This window comes from Silurus aristotelis (genome assembly GCF_946808225.1).
Source record: "Silurus aristotelis genome assembly, chromosome: 7".
NCBI lineage: Eukaryota > Metazoa > Chordata > Actinopteri > Siluriformes > Siluridae > Silurus > Silurus aristotelis.
Window position 1 is genome coordinate 24,565,397 of NC_139580.1, and position 24,683 is coordinate 24,590,079.

The window sequence follows — 24,683 nt, forward strand, 5'->3', positions numbered from 1 at the left end:
TCTCACACACTCTCACACACTCTCACACACTCTCACACACTCTCACACACTCTCACACACTCTCACACACACACACATATATATATATATATGTATATAAAATGTCTATATACTACTTTGCAGTCACAGATCAATACACCCTTCTGCAAACACCCTCTCACCCTGACTATAGCAACATTTCAATAGATCTGGAACAGGGCGTCCTCTCCATTACATACATACACACACACACACACACACCATCTGCTCAGTGTGCAGCTACTGGTGCCCTTCCAGGAGCTGTAAATAACGGCTCCAAACTAATTTAGCTCTCCGTACTACATGCCAGCAAGCGCTGGGAGAGACGAAAACCAGCAAAGAAACTGCTCAGCAAACCTCCATTCTTTTCTCCAGCCTCCCTCGCGACACAGGCCTAATTAACACAACCGTCTACCGCGGACAACCCGGCCCACAGTGCGCAGGACGCTAAATAAATAAATACATTAATAACTTTAAAAAGAAGATTTGCAAACACTTCGCAAAGAGTTAATCATCACAGTCTGGATGCTTTACTCTGCATAAATACACAATATTGACAAAAGTATTGAGACCCCTGACTCCATCCATTGTTGGTTCTTCGCCGAACTGTTGCCACAAAATCAGAGGTGCACAATTCTAGAGGTCGTCTTTAAAATGATTTAAAGCTCTGACCTCAACAATACTGAACCCAACTGACAGCACACCTCAGGCCTCCTCACCTCACCTACATCAGTAGCTGACTTTATTAACACCTTTGTGTCTGAATGAGTCTCAAATCTCCAAACTACACCTCGAAATCTATTGGAACATCTTCCCAGAAGAGTGGAGGTTTTTATAACAGCAAATGGGAGCTACATGTGGAGCGAGACGTTCAAAATGCACATTATTTAGTCACAAACTTCTGTCCGTATAGTGTATTTAATGCTTGACGTACATTACAACAGAGCAAGTTGTGTACATTTGCTTTGTTCTAATCGGATTTACAGCATATGCGCAGTAATATGAAGACTGATATGCCTTGTTAAGAGACACGTGTTAAAAGCTTGGAAGATAAACATGTTTGGGAGAACATGAGCATTCCGAATCCGGAGGGGAAGCAAATGGACTATGAGAGATTGAAAGAGATGTGAAACATGAAAAAAGTCTGAAGAATGAACAAAGCCTACGGACAGTTCATTCAGTTCCAATCGAGTTTCACACTTTTCACAATGGACATGGTCTTAAAGCAGCTTTACAGAATGTAAGAATTCTAGAACAAAAATTGGATTGTAAATGAATTGTGTATTTCTCCCCGATGAGCAAACCTGGGGGCAACTGTGGAAAGATGGTATGAGGAAGAAAATTTCAGTGGAACCAGACTCCATAAGGGGAACTCGTCCTCATTTGGGTGGCACCAAGACTTTGATTATATAATCATAAAGTATATAACGTTACAAGATCATAGGAACTCCTTTGGAGTTTTAAGGGTTTTGCCAAAAGGATAAAAACCAACAGACAAATCAAAAAAATCTTCAAGAATGGCTTTGACATGTGACACTTTTTCAAATGAACGATTGCGTCTGCATGCAAGGGGACAGAAGTTTAACTTCTATTGGTCACAAATGGTGTCCGAGGAGATTCATGGTGAAATATCATAAATGTTGTGGAATCTAAGGTCACCATCGGCACCAACAAGTGTGCAGATTACTGTACTTTTGGCTTTAAAGTGCACACCAAGCAAGAACTATGTTCACATTCTGCACGGTTTAAGTGCAAGCAACCATTGACTAGATCCTACAAGAAGTCATGGGTTCGGTACCATGCCGCTTATTTTGTCCGGCAATGGAATTGCAGCATGGAAGCCCTTGACAACAATTCATTCACGTCAATTCAAGGCCCTGGTCAAGACGATTTGACGCAGCAACCATTTCAAACAGAAGTTGCCCCCAGCGGGGACGTTATCCAGACAGGAAGAGACGTTTGTTTCGAGCGCAGTTTCGAGGAAGCGGCTGTGAGGGTCTGGCTAGGGCTGCGAGGGTCTGGCTCGGGCTGCCACATCATACCACAATGAGAAGGACGGAACCTCGAGTGCGACTCAGTTGACCTGCTGTGCTTCTTCTCCGCTCGCTGATAGTGAAGCGTGACTGTTCGAAAGACCGAATTCGAGTGATAGATAAATGACTGGATTTTGTGTACAGCATTTATCCAGACAATTGCAGGACACGGAGGTGTGTACACTCCGCATTTTCATACAAACTGCACATTTTTCAACAAACGATTTGTTTTCCGTCTGAATTGTGCTCCGACACCCACTTCATTTAGAAAGAAATGGACTTGTTACTGGGAGAACGATTCCTCGCAGGCGGAATCTGTGCAGTCTGTGGGCACGAACGTGGAAGAACATTAGGCGTGGAGAAACGTACACGCATTAATCTCTGTTTTTCTGTCGATTTGGCTCGGTAGGGGAGAAGCTCTGGTTCCATAATCACCAGCAGCGTTTTGCGAGCACGCCGCTGCTTATCTGATCACGAGCGCCTCCTAAACAGCACACCACCCCCACTGGGAGTTCTCAGAGTAGCACTGATGAGGAGACTGTGACTAATCTACTGTTAGAAGACACGCCTTAATCACGGCAATCTGCCATCAATTTTCCTGGGCAGATCTGTATCCCGATAATATCATTAGAATCGTTTAAATCTCGAAGTTCAGACTTGAGCTGGATCTTCGCTTATAATAACTAGGTTGCCATATCTGAAAAATTTGCTCCAGTCAATTGAAATGCACATATTTGTGGACACCTGACCATTAGATTCATATCTGTTTTTTTAACTTCTCATTCCACATTCAGTCCCTTTTGCTGTTATAATAGCCTCCAGTCTTCCGGAAAGATCTTCTACTACATGTTCATGCAGCAATTTGTGCTCATTCAGCTACAAGGGTATTGGTAAAGTCAGATACTGATGTAGTTGACGTGAGGAAACCTGGGGTCCATTCAGGGTTCCAATTCATCCCAAAGGTGTTCAGTAGAGTCTAGGGCAGAGCTCTAGGGGTGGTCAATCAAGTATGGACACCCTAGTTCAAGGTCAATCTTCATGGAGCTCCTAGTCCAATTGAATTCTACCACATTTAAAGATATTCTATACAATTGTGTTCCTCCGAGTCTGTGGGAAACGAGTTTGGGGGGGGGAACGCATATGGCTGAAAAAGTCAGGTTTCTTACTAGTGTATAATCATCAAAATTGTCAACACCGCGGATTAAAACGAACCCTCTCCCGTTGATGAGTGTCATCTCATCATGACATGTGGGCACGAGGTGACGTGAAATGTTTGAACAGGTTCACATCTTGTTTTTGCATAGCCCGAATACAGGTAGCCCCCAAGTTAAGATGGTCAGACATACAGTTTTTCGATCTTGCGATAAAGAGAGCGACGTGACAAAATTGCAAAAAGTATTTGACATTTTGTGTGGCAGGCAAATGTGTGCCTTACTCTCGCCAGCGGTCCACAGATTTCAGTTGTCTTTGTGTTTCAGAGCGGATTTTGGCGGTAATTTTTTTGTCCCTCTTCTATTTATCAATTGGTCTAACCAGCTACAGGTGTGCTTCTTAGCGCTCGTTTCAAACAGGTCCCCTCTTCACTCACAAACTCATCCAGCTGTTTTGCTAAATTATGTACTACTACAGTGAAACCTCAATACTCGCAACCTTGACACTCGTGACTTTTTATTCGAAACTGGACTAAGAGTAACGCGAAAGAGATCTGATAGTTCGCTAGAAGCCGCCAGTGGCTCATAAGTCTGGAGCAACTTTTTTTTTTTTTTTTTAAGGAGTTTGAACTCATGAATTACATAAAAATATTGGAAAACCAATGTTATTATTGTATTATTAATTTAAAGTAGTAAATAAAACATTGATAAGTAATTCCCAATTTCAGTTGAGTTTGAATTCCCCTTGAAAAAAGGGAACCATCAAAAGGAGAGTCAAAACCTCTAGATTCTTTGTTACTCGCGAGGGGTCATAGAACGTAACCCCCGCGGGAATCGAGGTTGCACTGTATATGTAAATGATACTACCCCGAACCGATCACTATCCTTGAAGACTCCTGAGTAGGCTAGACCTTGTCTCTTATTTCTTTCTTTCTTTCTTACGGCTTCTCCCATCAGGGGTCGCCACAGCGGATCATCCGCATGTTTGATTTGGCACATGTTTTTACGCTGGATACCCTTCCTAACGCAACCCTCCCCATTTATCCGGGCTTGGGCCCGGCTCTAAGAGTGGCTGGGGTTGGTTCCCTGACCGGGGATCAAACCCAGGCTGCAGCGGTGAGAGCGCCGCATTCTAACCACTAGACCACCAGGGAACCTAGACCCGGTCTCTTATGAGTTACAATATTTTCAGGTTACGATGGAATCGACAGAACGCGTCTCCATTGTAAATCAGAGACTACCTGTATTTAGAAAAACTATGTAAGTTGATAAATTTTACTTAAAGCAACAAATTGAGAAAAAAAGCGGGGGAATAGCGTCTAGACATTATCGTGGCTAAGGGCCAAAATGAGACACTTACAAAAGCTGAAAAACAGCAACTCTCTCAGGTCCTTAATTACAGAAGGAGAACTTTTCTAACAAGCTATTTCGGAGACGCAGAGCGATGGTGAGCGATTCGTTGCTCTATATGGAGAGCCACACGAGGCTCGCTTTGGTAATTGGATTGTGTGCTTGACTGAAATAGAAATGCACTGGGAGGTCCAAGTGATTGGAATCAAGAAGTAGTCGGCTTGGCTCCATCTCGGCGAAATGTCAGGGGCACAGGGCTCTCGAGGGAAGGGGAGGTGGGGGAGGGGGGCGATAACGGAAAACAATGTGAGAATTTCCGGCACGTGCGTGCACGTATCCGGGCCACAATTCCTAGGTTCTACCTTGCTTGTCAATTACCTTGGTGAGATTTAAGGACATGCAATCAGCAAGTCCAGGAAGCCTAGGAGCGAGTGCGCTTTGATATCGTCCTTGTGCCTACAGATAAGAACCAGAGAGGCAGAAATTAAACATTTCCTACCTCTTTCATCTCAATTCCCATGATGCACGTCAGAATAAAGCTGGCTGGCAACGCGAGTCATATTTAACTTTGCCCAGCGAGCAACAGAGAGGGGGAGAGAGAGAGAACGAGAGAGAGAGAGCGAGAGTGAGAGAAAGAGGCAAATGAAAGGCATTGGAAGACAAGATGACAGTCTCGGCAGGACACAAATTTCTCGGCGAGAAAGCGAGATAGGGGGCAGACGCTTTTATAGCTTTCATGTCACAGATCATTTCCAGCCTATTCATAGAAAGTGACGAAATGGCTCTTTCACTCGACCTATAGAAGCCGAGTGCAGAAGCCAAACGTGCAGTGAGATCAAACAATGCAGGTGGACCTTCCACCTCTGGGAGCCTTCATATTCTTAAACTGTTTCCTAGATAGAAGCACCTTTTAAAGTGTGATTTTTATGTTTGCTCTTGTAAGCCATGCTAATGACCAGGAAAGCAGTGTGAAGACTTATCGCCCATGCCCTCAGCAAACAATTGGTCATGTTTGACAGAAGATAACACGACAGCGGGATTTCACAATCAGAGGGATTTCACAATCAGACCCTGTACTCTATGATGGCTAAATGGAATCACTAGTAAACAAGTCAGCTTTCAAAGTTCAGAGATGCAACAACTGTTTTATTAACCAAGCCTATCAAAAAGGGTTTTCACACTGGCCTCCCAAGTGACTGATTCAGTGTTCATTCAGGGGGTGGAGCTCAGAATCTCAGGTTTTGTTCCTCGTGCCAAAATTTCCTCCAAACACAATTCCATGTCGCTTCTGTGCAAAAAGATACTCCCTAGATTCATCTATTTGTTGTGCGTTTTCGGAGGCGTCACTGAGCAGGAATTTCGACAAAGGTTCGTTCTCTTATTAGAAGAGTTTAAGCGTTTAAGAGGTTAAGGCCTCCACGACTGAGGCTGTTGCGATTCCCTTCTCGATACGACACATTGAAGAGACATATATGAAGCAGCTACCGATCTAGGGATCCGATTTCAATTTAAACACAATGCGATTCAAACCAATTTGACGCAATGGAAAAAATATGACACTATGCAATTCAATATATTACGATACCGTAATATCCGGACTATTAAGCGCACCAAAATATAAGCCGCACCCACTGAATTTTACAAAGATTTTTATTTTGAACATAAATAAGCCGCACCTGTCTATAAGTCGCAGGTTCCTACATTGAAACTAATGAACTTTACACAGGCTTCAATGAAAGACAGTGTCTGTTACACGGCTTGTATCTAAACAGTAGCCTACCAAGAAAGTCATTGTTCACTGTCTTCCTCCTTCCTTTCACAACAATTTCTCTAGGGAGTTTTTCTTTTGGCATCATCGTGCGTTTAAAAATCACCATCGGTGAAGCTTTTCTCCCGATGCCGTGCAGCTCAGAACACAGGTGAAGTGCATTTTTTTCATGCTCGGTTGTTTTCAGCGTGACGAATGATTCGCATTTCCTGTAGACAGTCCGAGTGAGCGACAGGTCAAACGTCAGAGGAACATCATCCATATTTATGATGTGGTGCGGCCCGATTCAGTGGGAGCGCATCTGATTTAATATAAAGAGTTTCACTGGTTCACCTTAAACCAGTTTAGCAATTTCATTGGTCTAATGTTATGGGGCTCAGTTTTTTGGCGGCATGAAGTTTGTGAAACCGAGAAAAACCCAGGAAAAATCCATAAATTAGCCGCTTCATTGTTTAAGCCGCAAGGTTCAAAGCGTAGGAAAAAAGTAGCGGCTTTTATTGTCCGGAAAATACGGTAGATACAGACAGCACATCATCACTTTACTTAAGTGCCTTTGGACTTCTAATGGATAGCTTTTTAAAAAAAAAAAAAAAAAAAAAAAGGAAGAGACCAAATAAAACCCTGTTCTGTGTAAAGGAAGTTACAGCTCTACCTCTGCCATGTTAATCTGTATTCTATGTAACTCTCAGGACACGCCTCAGTCTCCGCGATACGTCATATTCATAGAAATTAAGGGTCGTAAATTATTGGTCACTTTCTTAATAATAAAAATATAGTGCATCTACTCAATTATATCTAAATAAATTTTTACCGATGTACATCCTGTATGTTCAAAACGATGCGTCGCAATACAAATGCCAACTTGCAACTGATGCACACTTTAAATTGATGAAAGTCTCCTACAATTACTATTAAAACACTTTGGCCCAGCTCCATTAACGTGAAACAGAAAGTGTGTCCACACCTGTTTACCCATTTAACAAGTAGAATCAGTTTGCTGGACCAAATCTGGGCTTGAAAACAGCTTTAACATGGCAAACAGCCCAGAGTGCAAAAAATCAATAAATCAATAAAATTGTGAAAATGACCTAGACTTAATACACATTTACCTCCATCTCTAAATATCCAAGACTCTACTTTACTTCAATCTCATTTCACGAAAAATCTGACTCTGAACTCAAAAATCTTTCAGCAACAAACATTTTTATAAACTATTTCGATGGTTCTTGATTCAAATGGCAAAGATCTAAACTAAGCTGCACTGTATATACACACATTCAGGACACCAGACTGTTCCATCAATATGTGGTTCTTCCCCAAATTGTTTCAAAGCTGGTGGCACACAATTGTATAGGATGTTTCTAGAGGCTCTAGCATTACATTTTCCCTTCACTTCAACCATGAGTCCCAAATCTGCTCCAGCAATGCACCTGTGAACAAAGCCAGCTCCATGAAGATACGTTCACATGGGTTGGAATGGAAGATCTTGAGTGGTCTCTATAGAGCTCTGACCTCAACCCTATGAAACACCTTTGGGATGAAATTAGGGCTGAAACGATTCTTCGAGTAATTCGAATACAAAAAATGCTAATCGTTTGCCGCGATGCGTCGTTTGGTGCATTTAACTACACATGGAGCACTGCGTTTTTTTACGGACCATTATTACTAACGCACCATCATCTAAACTCTGGAGCGCTCTGGACAGGTAAACACTATGGAAGCCCGTTTCCGGCACATTAAATAAAAGATTTTGCTTAATTCTGACTTTACTTCTCGCAATTCTTTTATTTTTGGCCAATCGGGCAGGATCACCCCCTCTGTAGTGCCAGAAAGCTTTACATATTAAAAAAGAAAAAAGCTACAATCAATAGAATCGCATGGTATCAAACTAAGCCTCCGATCCCTGGAGATAACTCTGTCTATCAATCAGCTCTGGAGGAGACGGAACAAGAGAAAAGAAGCAGAGGAGGGTTTTTTTTTTTTTTTATGTGGCAGAATCAGGCTTCCATACAACACAGAAGATGCTGCAGAATGAAAAATAGAGGAACGGGGAGAAAAAAGCGAGGGGCAAAGAGAACATTTATGCCAAAGAAAACTAAAACAGTGCTTTACCTTTTTTTAAAGTCATTTGTAAATTATGTTTATATTCTTTTTTTATTATTTTATTTATTTACATATTTGTATGTAATACATTTTTTTTATGTATTTGTATGTAATTAAATTGAACAGAATTTGAGATTTTATATACACCCGTGTATATGTGTGTGTGTGTGTGTGTGTGTGTGTGTGTGTGTGTGTGTGTGTGTGTGTGTGTGTGTGTGTGTGTGTCAAATTCCATTCAATTCAATTTAATTCTAATTGTATAGTGCATTTTACAATGGACATTGTCTTAAAGCAGCTTTACACAGATAAGCGATAATAAGGTTCTATAAAAGAATGTGAAGTTTATTGCACATTAGGTAGTTCCTTTGAATTATTTATCCCTGATGAGCGAGCCAGTGGCTACTGTGGGAAGGAAAAACTCCCTGAGGTGGTCTGGTAACCTTGAGAGGAACCAGACTCGAAAAGGGAACCCATCCTCTCATCTGGGTGGCCCCGAATGTCCAATCATTACAGTTACATTGTTGAGGTGTGTAGTAATAAGTGCTTAAATGCAAACTATTCATGCAACCTGTAGTCCTGAACCACTGTAGTAGACTGTTGATATTAATTACAGTCTGAATCAGTCCTCTAAGTGCTTGAGTTGCTCAGCAGCCTTATAGATCTTTAGCCTGTAGCTGTGGAACCATCCCCAGCTACACAGAGTGGTCTCAATTGAGAAGGAAGACATCTGGTACGAATCAGGTACCATGGGTTTGCACAAATCAGCTGCAAACTCGATGCAATTATCTTCACTAGTCTTGGTTGGTGGATATAAATATAAATGTGTTTACATTTTAGAAACTAGAAGCAAATGAGATCATTGGGAATGAAGGAGCTTACAGAAATACAAAAGGCAGGATGGGCCAAGAACATCTATGGAAGTGGGAAAGAGCTGAATAAAAAAAAAAATGAAAAGCCTTAGGCAAGAGAATATGTATATAGTATTCATATCTAATATTGATACAGCCATGTAATGCTGTAGATTTCCTCATAAATGAGAGCAAACTATTTGAATCCTTACACACAAACACACACTCACACACACACACACACACACACACACACACACTAAAGGCAAGTCATCAAAATCCACAAGACTTAAGACTTGAATTAGCGGAGTTAAAGAGGTGTCCTAATGAGAACCAGATCAGCCTACATGGAAAAAAAAGCTTATGCAATAGAGTTTCGAGAGGGAATGAGGAATTGTTGTTACAGACCAGACTATTTTTCTATCAACACCCTGTCAGAGAATGTAAAACTTATTGCCACACTGCACTTCTTGACAAATTATGGTAGACGAAACAGTACAATCAGATAAGAGAGAACTCAGAAGCTAAATCACTGTTAGCACTTGCAGCATTATTCAAGACCTGTTCACACCTGGCATAAACAGAAGTGCTGGGAGATCGGATCACAAGTGCTCAAGGCACCAAGTACAGGTGAGAATAGGGTCGAAGGCATCTCAGATCACTCGAGACACTCTCAGAGATGGTCTGCGAAGTATATTTGGCTCTAACATATTTGTAGTGTGAACGAGAATGTGTCTCGATGTGTCCTGGACCACAACAAAGTATTGTCTTATTGACAGAGTCATTGCTCGAGCTAGAAAACATATAATCATTGTCAAGTCAAGTCAAGAAGCTCTTATTTTCATTTCAACCATATGTAGCTGACGCAGTACGCAGTGAATTGAAACAACGTTTCTCCTGAACCCTGGTGCCACATACAACAACAGAAAACAGCAATCACAGAAAACAGAAAAACACAGGGCTAAGGACTAGAACGTGTCCTCGCAACATAAAGTGCATCGTGTGCAACCTGGTGCAAACAGTGCAAAGACAATACACGAAACACAAAATAGCGCCGCCAGGAAACCTGTTGTGTATTGCACACTGTGGTGTGTAAAAGTGAAAAGTAACAAAAAAATTTTAACACAATGTTGCGCAACAGAGCAAATAGCAGCAATCCAGAAAAGAAGTGCAAAAAACGGCATGTAAATGGTTTACGGTAATGAAGACATGGATGTGTGAGACTGTTGCAAAATTAGGAGTTTGGAATATGTGCTATAAAGCGAATAAATAATTGAGGTTTTATTGGCATATCTCATTCAGTAAAAAGGTTGAATATAAGAACATGCGATTAAAATTTTTTTTAGATACACACTATACACGTGATGGGATTAAATAGAGATTTCTGCCTGAATATAAATGCAGCAAGAGGGAAGTGGATAAGATGTTGGACTTCTAATAGAAGGTCATGGGTTCAAATCCCACCACCACCACCAAGCTGCCACTTCTGAGAACTTGAGCAAGGTCCCTTAACCCTCAATTGCTCAGCTGTATAACGGAGATAAATGTAAGTCATTGAGGATGAGGGCGACTACCAAATGCTGATAATGTAAAAGACTGACGTGATGAACTCCTTTCCCTAGGCTGAACAATCCCCATCACAGGTGAGGACCAAAGACGCTTTCAATTTCAGATGCAAGCGGTTGAACATCCCAACCATCCAATATTAATACCAGCTGCGAATGCCACCTCTGAGAATCACTTAGCACTAATCAGGAAATGCAACGCTGCCGTCTTTGTGTGGGTTGTTCGAATGGCAGGAATAATCAAACTAGCCGATCGACTCCGAAATCAAAAGGAGCGCCAGATAAAACGATCGAGCGGGTGTGAATGCTGGAGATTTTTCCATACAAGCGAGCAGAGCTAGCAGAAGACGAACACAAAGCCACCCATACGAGTTAAGGAGGAAAGCCGAAACAGTTTCTTCCAAACAGGATCATGATATACGTTCATCTTTTTACATTTGAACAAACTTCAGACAAAATTGAGAGTATAGTGTGCGGACATTTTTGTCTATTCATCATTTCTCCGTGTAGACCGTCATTTCAGTTCAATTTTACTTCGATAGCACATATAGCATAAATATACATTTTTTAATGTAATAATGAGCGAGCCAGTGGCGACTGCGGGAAGGGAAAAGTCCCCGAGATGGTGTGAGGAAGAAACGAACCAGCCTTCTCCCACTCGTATACAATAATTCATTACGGCGCAAGAAAGCCACCTGAACATCGCCTTCATGGGGTCGGTTCTTTCCCAAACTGTACCACAAATCCGTAATCACACAATTGTGTAGAACGTCTTTGTATTCTGCAGCAATACAAATTTTCAATCGGTGGAATGAAAGAAACCCAAAACCCGTTCCAGCATAACAATACCTCTCTATACAATGCAAGCTCCATGAAGACATGGTGTCAGGGGCTGGAGTGGAAAATCTCAGGTGTCCTGCCCAGAGCTCTGACCTCAACCCTGCTGAACTCCGTCTGCACCCCAAACCTCTTTACCTTACATTAGTACCCGACCTCAATAATACTTCATGTAGCTGAATGATCACAAATCCCCTAAATGCCATGCTCCCAAATCTACTAAAAGCCTCCAAGTAAAAAAGTGAAGATTTATAGCAGAAGAATTGGATGTTGAATTGTATGACTGTATAACTGTATGATTGTAGTCTGACTTTTTCCCCCCAATCTGTTTCAATGCTGCTACACATTTCATACGATAGATTTTAATAAAACTGGAAATTCATTGACTGTACAGCCACGTGATATATAACTTAATATGCATATTATTTTCAAATACATACATTTTTCTTACGACTAATCTTTCGTTTCACTTTAAACAACTGTAACCCAACAATTTCCCTGCGGCATCAATAAAATATTCTGATTATTAAAAAAAAAGCACCAAGAATTCTATTGGCCGGGTGTCTAAATATTTCCGGTCGTATAGTCCACATCTACACGGATACAATCAGTATATGGCACTAACCAGTAAATGTCAGCAATGGTGCTGGAGAGAAAACAAAGAACAGCATTTATAAAGTATACAGTGTTCCCTCTGTTTTTGACAGAGTTGCTAAGCTCCTAACGCAATTCTTCGGATTACCGTATTTTCCGGACTATAAGCCGCTACTTTTTCCCCACGCTTTGAACCCCACGGCTTAAACAATGAAGTGGCTAATTTATGGATTTTTCCTGGGTTTTTCCCGGTTTCACAAACTTCAAACCAAAAAACTGAGCCCCATAACATTAGACCAATGAAATTGCCGTACGGGTTCAGATGAACCAATGAAACTCTTTTTATTAAATCAGATGCGCTCCCACTGAATCGGGCCGCACCACATCATAAATATGGATAAGGTTCCTCTGATGTTTGACCTGCCGCTCACTCGGACTGTCTACAGGAAATGCGAATCATTCGTCACCCTGAAAACAACCGGGCATGAAAAAAACGCACTTCACCTGTGTTCTGAGCTGCACGGCATCGGGAGAAAAGATTCACCGATGGTGATTTTTAAACGCACGACGATGCCAAAAGATAAACTGTGAAATAGTTGTTAAAGGAAGGAGGAAGACAGTGAACAATGACTTTCTTGGTAGGCTACTGTTTAGATACAAGCCGTGTAACAGACACTGTCTTTCATTAAAGCCTGTGTAAAGTTCATTAGTTTCAATCTAGACAATCTCGGCTTATTTATGTTCAAAATAAACATCTTTGTCAAATTCAGTGGGTGCGGCTTATATTTGGGTGCGCTTACGGTATATAAAACTTCTTAGAATTGAAGTTCGAAGTTGATTTCGAATTATTACATTCTTCTTATTAAAACCATGTCAGTAAGCCGAAGAAGGTAGTCCTTGGCGATTACAGGCCACGCCTCCTGGTCATAAAACAAGCCAAGAGAAACGTAGGCAAAGCACAGTTGTACCTGTACACAACTTTTACATTCATGACAAATCAACTATACAAATAGCATGTTTCGGTCATTACAGGAGACTATATACTCGATACTAAAATCACTGACCGAAATGAAATATAAACACTCGAGCTGCAAGAGAGAACGGACAACACGAGTAGATCTTGGCATCAATCTTAGCAGTCGAGAGCTGGTCGAGGTGATTAGGTGTTTCGTATCCAGCCGTGCCACACAACCCAGACCACCACAATGGACTTCATGGTTTGTTGTGTGACCAAGTGGACTTGTGGCGACCAAAGATGAGACAGTTCTCTTGAAAGCAATGATCTTGTAGTTAGACCAGAGTAAACACCTACACATGAGTAGTTCCACGTCGTCACAGCTGCTCGTGTTCACTGTAATCTTGCTAACATGGAACAAGGGTTCTGGCTATCGTTCCCAACAATTATAGCAAACATCTAGAAAATTCTAACCACACAGGCAGCCCTGACTGGAGCTAAGACGCATACGAGGTAGTGAGCCGACAAGTGTGATACTTGGAGAGCACATAAACCCTGAGCCATATCATTTTACAGCTTCTGCTTTTTCTTTTTTTTTACAACAGAACAACTCTACACGCTTAGAGAAGAGCATCTGGGACATAAAAGACTCACTTACTGCATATATAATGCAAGCGTTTTCAACATTTACAAAGCCCACATCTACTGCCATAATCAATTATATCTTCAAGGTTTTATGCATGGCTGTGTATGCTCAAGCTTTATCAGGCTTTAACTGGACGGATCGACAGATTATGATTGGTTTTGAATCGGCAATGTGAACTAGAATTTACATTTTCTCACAAAAAAAAAAAAAGAGAGAGAGAGAAAGTAGTGCTTGACTGTGCACTTCTACGTCGGTGCTAAGTGCGTAAATCGATTCTTTACCATGTGCCGAGAGTTTGGATATGTCACACGTCTATGTTCCCTTTTAAGTTCTGTATGGGCGGGGTCAACGATTTCACGTGTCGTCACTAAATTACACAGAAATCGAATCTCCACACTGTTCAAAGCATTTTTTTACATATCAATGTTCCTGGGATTTTGCGATTCTGCATATTTTCTGTGATTAACAAGCATCCACAAGCATTCTAAGATTAACAAGCTTCCAGAAGACGACTCGCCTCACTGTGCCAATTGTTTTGATAAGTCACGTGTCCACGTCCTTGCAAATTTCTGCAATTTAATTGGTTAACGAGTATGAGGTCTGTAGGTTACCTCGCAATCAACTCCCCCAACTGTGCTGGATGTTCTGACAGTTCAGGTTTTTTTCGCATATGTCGTTGTTTAACGCGCACGTGAGGTCACGTGAAATCACAATATTACCCAAAATGTTTTAAAGTGACAATGGAAATTAATAGCTCTGCACTGGCAGAGAAGCAGCGTTACATATTGTATTGTCTAACATCCCATATTTCTACAAGTAAGGGATAACAGAACAGACTATGCTGTTAAAAAAAAAAAAAGAAAGTAATCGACCCCAGCATGGGGTGGGGAAGGGGTGCTGTTTTGGTTGGCGGTTTTGTTAACGGTTATGGTTTCTAGTTAGATTTAAAGCCGTGGAATGTCCAGCGGACAAGTTAGTTCCTGTTCTCACTTATGTTATAGCCGAGATAAACAGTCTTTCTCTCGCCAACCTTTCTCGGATTTCTCACGCTCTCAGATTTCTGTCTCACTCTTAGCTTTCGGGTTTACTTCGTGGAAAAACAACAAGCTTTAAAATCCATTTATTGTAAAACTTAGATTACGTGGAGCATCTGCTTTACAAGTCCCCGTTTGTGAGCTGTTACTATAGAAACAAGAACCTGATCCAAAAAAGGAAGGCATTAACGTTAAACCAGGTTTAACCTTAAATCGGGGCTCTTTCCGAGCTGTTACATTAAAAACCCCTTCTGACCAATCAAAACTGACAGACAGACAGACAGATTAGCAAACCATCTATAAGCATGAAGTTCAACAAGCCTCCTCTCACAGTTGGTCCTTCAATAGCTGAGGCTTTTAGGTCACAAAATGGCTTCCTGGCACAGATGATTCCTCAATTAAACTCTTAACTGAAGTCAAGAGTCGGCGACCCTCAGCCCCTCGGGGGCTGGTTTCATCCTGCTAACGTTTTCAAATGAGCACGAGTTCATAAACCCTCTTTCAAAGCTCACCCATCCCCCAACACACACACACCAGATGTTACTGCAGGGAAAACATGTAGCGTCGATCAGGCGGGAAAAGCCTGACATTTACTAGGCAGGTCACACCCAGAAAAAAAAGCAGATGAGCAGGAAAGAGTGAAAGAGAATCGGAGCATGAGAGGGAGAGTGAGAGAGAGAGAGAGAGAGAGAGAGAGAGAGAGAGAGAGAGAGAGAGAGAGAGAGAGAAAGAGAGAGAGAGAGAGAAAGAGAGAGAGAGAGAAAGAGAGAGAGAGAGATTTCAATGTGGTTGCTGGTAAAACCCAAACTAAAACCACTATCTACTGTTTTGACTGGGACAGAGCATTATTTATTCAGTCATGCAGAATGAAGAGCACAATTAAGACTTGAATTAAACACGAGTCAGCGTGAGGGAAACCCAATCAAGCTCCCAATTAAGACACGTCTCTACTTCAAACCATTTAAAATGTACATTTTCTTTTTAGTTCAGTTCATTTTTATACAAAATTCATAAACATTCAAGTCGAGTCGAGTCATGAAGCTTTTAGTCATTCCAGCCATATATAGCTGATGCGGTACACGGTGAATCGAGACAACGTTTCTCCATAACCTCGCGTTTGTTATCGAAAACTGGCTTCTTTCAGTCGTAAAGCCATTTGTCCTTTTTCTGTATTTTCTCACTGTAATGATTTTTTTCTACTCAACGGAACGTTCAGCGTTTTATTCCTCGTTTACCCACAACATTTTCTAAATGAAATCAAACGAAACGAAACGCATCGCACTTTTCACACTGTTTACAGACTGCCTGCAAAATATCAGTTTCTACAGTTATACCCAATGTTCCAGCAGCAAGAAAGCATTCTTTCAGTCAACAGCCTTTATTATTTCTACTAATTGTATTCCAGTTAAAAAAAAGAAAGAAAGAAATGAAATAAAATTGAAACAAAAAGCTTGGCCATGAAGACTTTCCACTGGTGGAAAAAGAACCGACTCCACCCATAACTTTTACTCAAACAAAGAAAAAAAATACATCAAACCAAATGAACACAGTTTATGTATGTTTTTCTTTCAAAGTAACATGTTGCCAGATGCACCACATTAATGTATTCACTATATGGACAAAGGTTTGAACATCCAATTGTACATTTAGTTCCCATATGCAGTTATAATAACCGCTACTTATCTGTTCCACTTAATTTTGAAGTGTGTGTTGTGGAGATTTGTAAAAAAAATTAGGGGGTGCAGTCAGCGTTCCAATGTCCAATTGGGTTGAGGTGAAAACTCTACAGCAGGCAACTCAAAATCTTCCACTCCATCCCATGTAGGGAGCTCACTTGCTGGAACAGATTTGGGTCTCCAACTCCTGTGGAAACCGTTTGGAGAACAACCAAAATATACCCATTATTCTGTCCATACGGTGTACAAGTCGCTGTGCACAAGTTGTTACTATAGCGACAATAATGATTAGAGGAAGGCCGATAAAGTGTAGCAGGAGTTACTCTCTAACGCTTTGCTGCATCCTTTGGTCTACAAGTGGTCCGAACTATTGCAAAGATGTTGCTCTACATCTGTGTATGCGTGCGTCAATGTAGGAATCTACTAGGCGTTAAGATCCTCTTCACACCTTGGTCGGTAAGGCGAGCGATGTGAGGACCTGCCTCTACACCAGTGTGTGGTTATAATCACAGCAGGCCAAACTTTCACGGTTTCCCACCTCTATATACTCCTGAAAGGTTTTCTGGATAGAGTGAACCATCACTTTATTCCCACTGGGAGGAATTCAGTCAGAAGTGTAGATTAGATACACACGCCTGGTGCAAGTTCTTGGATCAGGTGCTCAGAATTGATTGTGCCATGTGGCCGCCATGAGGCCAGAGCAGGGGACGGCATCCTGCCATGTGGCTCTTTCCATCCCTCTGCTGTGGCTAAATAATGAGTATTTAATTTAAACGTATTTTATTTTAGTTCATTCTTTTTTTTTTTTCTCGTTATTCTAAATTGTAAAGATTATGGTGATCTTGTAACTTTGAAATAAAGCGTGTTTTTGTCGCTCAAAATAAGCGCCAATGTTGCATCACCCGCCCGTACGGGAAGTTTGAGGTTCAGGAGCAAAAAAAATAAATATTCCCATTAACCAGGTAAAAGAAATATTTTAACTGGTAATTATTTTGCAAACATATGTTTTACATTGTTCAGTGAAATAGTCCGTTTTTTTTTTATATTCAGGTTGACAGCAGACTGCATGCTACACACTATGAAAAAAAGAATGACAGCACACAAAAGCGAACCATTTTTGGTTTGCAGCAGGTGGGTAATTTCAGTTTGGCTTGTTTTGTTTGTTTGTTTTCAGAAATACGAGGAGAACTCAAATAGACATTGAGTATTTTATTTGAAAGTAACTCTCAAACTAGCGTCTTTTTTTTGTCAGAGTTCAAAATGTTTGCAAATGCATGCGGAAATAAAATGTAGTTTGTTTTCTGTAGCAGTTCATTGATTTCATAATTTTATACATAGCATAAAGGTATATAAAAAAAAAAAAAAAGATACAGTAATCCCTGGTTTATAAAAGAAAAATCACGATAAACAGACGCCACCCCAAAAATGCATTTTTTTATTGTTTAAGCTGTAAATCCTCCTCCCACACACTTTAAACGCACACAGAAAAAATTTGCAAGAATATAGCGAGATGAATTTTGTGTAAATTGGTAGAAATACAGTGCAGTGTTTCACATTTATAGTGAGAACATGTTCTGTACAGTATACAGTTCTGTAGTGGCGTAGCCTATGCATAGTTTCTCTTCTTGATTTTTGGTTGTAGTGTTCTTTGACGTCAAAAAAAGAGGCGGAGTTAAAGTTACACGTCACCGCATTCTTTACTTTCTGTACTGTATTAACATTTTACGTTATTTTATAATTTATTTTTATATTTTTATTAATACATTTCCCTTATTTCAACATAAAACTTCATAAAAACAATTTCCTATACCGTAATTTCCGGACTATTAAGCGCACCCAAAAATAAGCCGCACCCACTGAATTTGACAAAGATTTTTAATTTTAACATAAATAAGCCGCACCTGTCTATTTTTTCGACTATAAGCCGCTACTTTTTTCCCACGTTTTGAACCCCGCGGCTTAAACAACGATGCGGCTAATTTATGGTTTTTCCTGGGTTTCTCCCGGTTTCACAAACTTCAAGCCAAAAAACTGAACCCTATAACATTAGACCAATGAAATTTCCGAACGGAAACGGAAAAAACGCACCTCACCTGTGTTCTGAGCTGCACGGCTTCGGGAGAAAAACTTCCACCGGTGTTGATTTTTAAACGCACGACGATGCCAAAAGATAAACTCCCGAGAGAAATAGTTGTGAAAGGAAGGAGGAAGACAGTGAACAATGACTTTCTTGGTAGGCTACTGTTTAGATACAAGCCGTTGTAACGCGTTGAGTCTGGGTGAAGGGAGAGCTCGCTAACTCCAGTTGCAACAGAAATCATATAAGCACAGACAGGTTTCCAAAACTCGTGCTTTTTTATTTTTCTTGGCAACAGCGTTATGGGTTAGTCAAAGAAACTTAGAAATGAGCATCAGAAAATAATGAGCACATAATCCTCAGTCTTACACGCGCACACACGCAGTAATACCGGAAGTATGCAGTGATGTGCTGTTCCCAGAATGCCGCTCTGCTCTTAAAGGAGCCACAAAATATTTCACCCGTTACACCGTGTAACAGACACTGTCTTTCGGTAAAGCCTGTGTAAAGTTCATTAGTTTCAGTATAGACCTGCGGCTTATACACAGGTGTGGCTTATTTATATTAAAAATAAAAAGATTTGTAAAATTCAGGCTTATACAAGGGTGCGCTTTATAGTCCGGAAAATACGGTAGTTACGTGGTAAACCGGGGGCGACCCGCAGTAAAGCGAGGGATTACTGTACATGCAGTGTTTTCATTTTAGATGGCAAAAGGGTTTGGTGGCTCTCAGTGTTTTCTTTTCTGTAGAAATCGGGTCCAAAAGAAAAAAACCTCTGATAATGCAAATGTACTCGCAAAGTTCACAAAAACTCAGAAGCTACATGTAGCTATGTGGCACAAAATTCATCAACTCAATTAGCAAAAACTTTCACAAGATCCTCCCTCAGGGGTATTTATCCATAGCAAGCTCTCTATCTTCCCAATTACTTTTTCCAATAGATTCCCAACTACTTTTCAGAAAATAAAATAGGTCATTCACTATTTACATAACCAGTGCTTACAACCTGATGCAACGTCAAGGTCTTCTAACATCAAACTCCAGTTAAGTCCATTTCCCAGCAACCCACGTTTTCATGGGCTCTCACACAAAATTGGACAAATGGCAATTCATGCTGTGTAGTTTCCTGAATAATTATAGGTAATGATGGTCAATTAAAGGAGACAGATATGCTCTGGTTTAGCTGGAGCAGGTAAAATTGTTTTTTTTTTCCCTCGCTTTACACTTGACAGATTTTCTCTAGATCCCATTTATCCATTTTATACATGACGTGAGAGCTACCAAGACTGAAGTCACGATCTGAATGCCAAATGCAGTTAGGAACAAGGACTTCGATTGAATTATTAAATGTGTGGTAGAAAGATTGTTGAAAACTAACCCCAGGACAAGTTCAGTCTCCTTTACTTATAGGATATTTTTTACAACATGTGTCAAGTTCTACGAAAGATGTCCAAACTAGGGGCTGTTAGACCTTTGTTTAAGCCTGATATATGAAGAGGGGGAAAAAAGGGGACAATAATTTCCACTGACACATTTTAAATTTAACATTTAATATCATATTTTGTGTATTTAAAAATAACATACAAATCAAATTAAATGTAGAGAATATTATTTAAACTGGAATTATTCAAATGTTTTGACCGGCTTCACATCTCGCATTAGAGGTCACCGATATTACACCAATAGCTGCATTGCTTATACCTTGAATAAGCCGTATTAGGCATTAAAATCTATTGTACTATAAATAGCATTAGTTAAGCAAATGTTTTCTAAATATTTATTTAGAAATATTTATTAATGAGGTGCACCATGGCAATTTAAAATCGATATATAATACATATATACAATTTATACACAATGCAGCGTTCCACAAAATTCACGGTTTTTAAATCACGGTATAATTTCGGTACGTGTAGGGGGAAGAAATGCAAAACATAAAATTGTTTTGGTATCAACGCAGTTTGTTGATACCATTTGTGATCAACATTTGAACAGTTGACAATTTTTTGATTAACAATTTTAAATAAAAATGTCTGCTTGGTTAAATCATTTGAAAAGATTTTACAATATTTTCTAAAAAATAATAATTCAAATTAATGCAATACACTTTTTTGTTATATGTATTAAAGTGAGTCAATCAATCAAAGTAGCACAAATTAAATCGATTTCCAAAAATTTAATAAATCGAGAAATTTTATAGTTGAAGTTGTAAGACCCCATTTTGGTAATACAGATGTGTATATAAGTGCGTGTGTGTTTTACATTTAACATAAAATTTCCAAAAGATATAATCTACTTAACTGTTCTACTTATTTCAGCATACTTTAACAAATGTCTTCATTCCTTTCATCATTCATTCATTCACTCCCTCGATATATGGAATATAATACAGCATGGTATAATGCAACATTTACTTTCAGTCCATGGCCTTTAACCAGAGTCAGATTTTGACTTTACAGGATAAAACGTGTGTGCACTTCTGGGTTATACACAAGAAAAATCAACTAAAACAAAACTTAAAGAAATAAAATACAAATCACAATGAAAAATATTCAGTAAATCTACCAGAGAAGCAAAACGATAAAGCATTACTATCACATGGAACTGCAACACGCATGCCTGAACGCTACAGAGCACAAAACAATCATTACTTCTCTTCTTTTTTTGTGTAAAACAAATAGGTCTATAGACTTGGAACAACAATGATCAATAGCATGGAATGATGGAAAAAAAAATAAAATAAATAATTTGTCTGAAGGAAAATTTAATTCAACATCCATTTTACAGACGTGCCCATTTCTGTTGCACCGTCCTATAAGCTCGCTGAAGATTCGGAGATTCTGAAACTTCACATTTGATACAATAGTCAAGTCATTATAGCCTTAAGTTATCCACTAATACTCAAAACAACAAGTCTCCCGCTCATAATTTACACCTTATAAAGACAATGATTGTGGTGATGTTGCAAAATCAGCGGTTCTCAGTTCTCCTTCTTCATCATGATCATTACCATAACCACCATCATGACCTCTGCAACAGCGTGACATTGTGCGAGAGGAGAAGGTCAGCGACTAAGCAAGAAAGCACACAGACAAGCATTCTTCGAAATGTGAGAGCGCCCTACAGGTTCTGTTTGGCAGCTTCCAAGCAACTTTATCTCCACAGTGACTGCAAAGGAATCACAAGACGACACCACTAGCGGCAGAGATAAAGTCGGCAGAGATAAAGTCGCGATCGCGGTGTCATAGGGCGGTGTGCGAGTTGGGTTTTTGTGAGAAAATCTCGTTTTTAAGTCGAAAATTGTTTGAGAAAACATCTTGAAATATTCATGGGATTGTGACAACAAATGCTTGAAATAGACAAAAAAAGAAAAAGAAAAAAAGAAGTAGTAGTAAGAGATCAAGAAGCTGATTTATGACCCTATTACAGACCAGCAGGAAACCAATCATTAATCATATAGATAGGTTTTTCAGCAATCTCTGAACTGATCCTAGAATAGACCAGAGCGCATTCTCCAGCAAAATATCACGACCAGAGATATGGGACACACACATACCTGGACAGGTCCTGGTCAATGACCGAGTGGGTAGATATTAATGTTGGCAAATGAGAGCGACGACTGGGTCTTTAACTTGGCCATAATGTCTCTAAACGGTGATCCAGCGATTTACACCACTCTCACTGGATCTATCCAATGTGTGCTTAATGCTGCTTCTGCAGAATCCATCAGCATTGGACAAAGTCTCCAGTGACAAGGCTTGAACCGAAGGACGGCTATAAAATCGGCTATAAAATAAGCTATTCAAACCACCCAACACCACATGCCCCACCACAACACACACACGATCTGCATGCCAGCCTTTGTCCCTGCTGACAAATTTAACATGCCATTTCTTTTCCAGGACAGTGTAACATTCACATGTGGACATTGTGCTGGTGGACAAGTAACAAATCAGGTTCTACATTTTCTTGACTGATTTAGAATCAACCAAAGGGCGAGCAGCGGTCATTATATACCAAGATATAGCAAGAGTGCATAGTAGTTCCTCATGGGTTGTTCTCAGCAAGGCTGGAGTGAAATGTGTTGATAGGACATGCTACATCTCCTCTTTCATGCAATGGCTAGCAACATCTTAAAGGGTAATGTCCATAGGCATGTTCACAAATGTGGCGAGTTTAAGTGCACTACTTTTACCAAAAGGTGATGCAACTGGAATTCTACAACTAGTATCTAGAATTCTACAACTAGTATCTAGAATTCTACAACTAGTATCTTACAACTAGTATCCTACAACTAGAATCCTACAACTAGTATCTAGAATCCTACAACTAGTATCTAGAATCCTACAACTAGTATCTAGAACCCTACAACTAGTATCCTACAACTAGAATCCAACAACTAGTATATAGAATCCTACAACTAGAATCCTACAACTAGTATCTAGAATTCTACAACTAGTATCCTACAACTAGAATCCAACAACTAGTATATAGAATTCTACAACTAGAATCCAACAACTAGTATATAGAATTCTACAACTAGTATCTAGAATTCTACAACTAGTATCCTACAACTAGTATCTTGAATCCAACAACTAGAATCCTACAACTAGTATCTCGAATCCTACAACTAGTATCCTACAACTATTATATAGAATCCTACAACTAGAATTCTACAACTAGTATTCTACAACTAGTATCCTACAACTAGTATCCTACAACTAGTATCTAGAATCCTACAACTAGTATTCTACAGCTAGAATCCTACAACTAGTATTCTACAGCTAGAATCCTACAACTAGAATCCTACAACTAGTATCTAGAATCCTACAACTAGTATCCTACAACTAGAATCCTACAACTAGTATCCTACAACTAGTATCTAAAATCCTACAACTAGTATCCTACAACTAGAATCCAACAACTAGTATCTAGAATCCTACAACTGGAATCATACAACTAGTATCTAGAATCCTACAACTAGTATCCTACAACTAGTATCCTACAACTAGAATCCAACAACTAGTATCTAGAATCCTACAACTGGAATCATACAACTAGTATCTAGAATCCTACAACTAGTATCCTACAACTAGTATCCTACAACTAGAATCCCACATTGCTAGCTCTTGAGCCCTTGAGCAAGGCCTTCTAACCCTCAACTGTTCAGTAGTATAAATAATTTAACTAAGTTGTTCTGGATAAGAGAGACTGCCAAAAGCCGTAAATGTAAATGCTCAGCATGGGCACACATGAAGACCATCCCCCCAATGTGAAGCCATGTTTATCTGTTAAGTCATTCAAACAGCAGCTGAAGTAACATTATATGTCTTTAAAATCTTGAACTCCTACCCACTGAAGGCCATGGCATCATTGGAATTTAAGTGCCCTCTATGGGACTGTTACACCACTTAAAGAGGTTCCTCATTTTCATCAAGCAATGTGGTCTTCAAAAAGAATAGCTAGTATTAGCATGGCCGTTCAAGCTGTACACCAGGCCTTTTCATCAAGTAGTTGAATGGCATTGTGGGTAACTTATAAAGAAAAACATTAAACTAAATTCCATTGAAAAATAAATCTTGGACACTAAACTTGGGACGGATGATGGCATAAGGAATCGTTTTCACATTGGCTACCAAAACGTGTTTTATCTATTTTTGAAAAACATGGTCCCACTCACGAAAAGATCAACATGAAATGTGTATAGTTTTTCAAAATGTGTTTACATTGAAACTTTTTTTGCATCCTATATTAGCGTATATACAACTTTTCTCTTGCGAATCGCCTAGCTGAGAATGTTGTTGCTTGCAAAACATGAAATGGATGTTTCAAAATTAAGAAAGTGAAAGGTGCTGTGAGGGCGACTTCACTGTATAAGAGTTTCATAACTACCGCTGCTGTTGTGTCTTGATTACTAGCTATTTATTGTGAAAGACAGACAAGTGGACCAAGATTTCCAGAGTTTCTTATACAGTAAAACCCCGTTGTATGAGCATAATTCGTTCTTGAAAATTGCTCGTAGGTCCAT

At 39.9% G+C, this 24,683-nt stretch overlaps 2 protein-coding genes across 2 annotated transcripts in view; both read right to left on the reverse strand.

Annotated features, from left to right (window-relative positions):
* Positions 1–24,683, reverse strand: part of spg11 (SPG11 vesicle trafficking associated, spatacsin) — a 282,063-nt gene that overhangs the window by 125,328 nt on the left and 132,052 nt on the right. The gene's annotated exons all lie outside the window — the stretch shown is intronic.
* znf609a (zinc finger protein 609a) overlaps positions 1–24,683 on the reverse strand; it is a 124,841-nt gene that overhangs the window by 84,486 nt on the left and 15,672 nt on the right. The gene's annotated exons all lie outside the window — the stretch shown is intronic.